Source organism: Poecilia latipinna, unplaced genomic scaffold (assembly GCF_001443285.1).
Source record: "Poecilia latipinna isolate Pla-1442-1.1 unplaced genomic scaffold, P_latipinna-1.0 Scaffold3432, whole genome shotgun sequence".
Classification (NCBI taxonomy): Eukaryota; Metazoa; Chordata; class Actinopteri; order Cyprinodontiformes; family Poeciliidae; genus Poecilia; species Poecilia latipinna.
The window spans coordinates 47,332-47,684 of NW_015116048.1; positions in this window are offsets into that span (position 1 = coordinate 47,332).

The following is a 353-nucleotide window of genomic DNA, read 5'->3' on the forward strand; positions in this document are numbered from 1 at the left end:
CCCGGGAGTTTGGTTTCAATATTCTTTCCTGAAAACTTGCTAAGCCTGGTGGTCAGGGCACCGAGGCGGTCCACCAGCGCTCCACCGTGTTTTTTATTTATTTATTTATTTTTTTATTAAAAGATGTTAAGTAGACAGGAAAAGTAAAAATATTACTGGGTAATTAATTATATGTTACAGGAAAACATCGTCAGTGAAATGCTATGAATATCAGTTATTTGCATTTCTGTTTAATCCAAATTAGGTCAGCTGCTCCATCAGGCACCTCAGGTCTTCAGGGGCCCCATAAATGCTCATATTTTAACGCAGACTAACTAATATATAAATGTAACATTTGTTTATTGAGATCATCA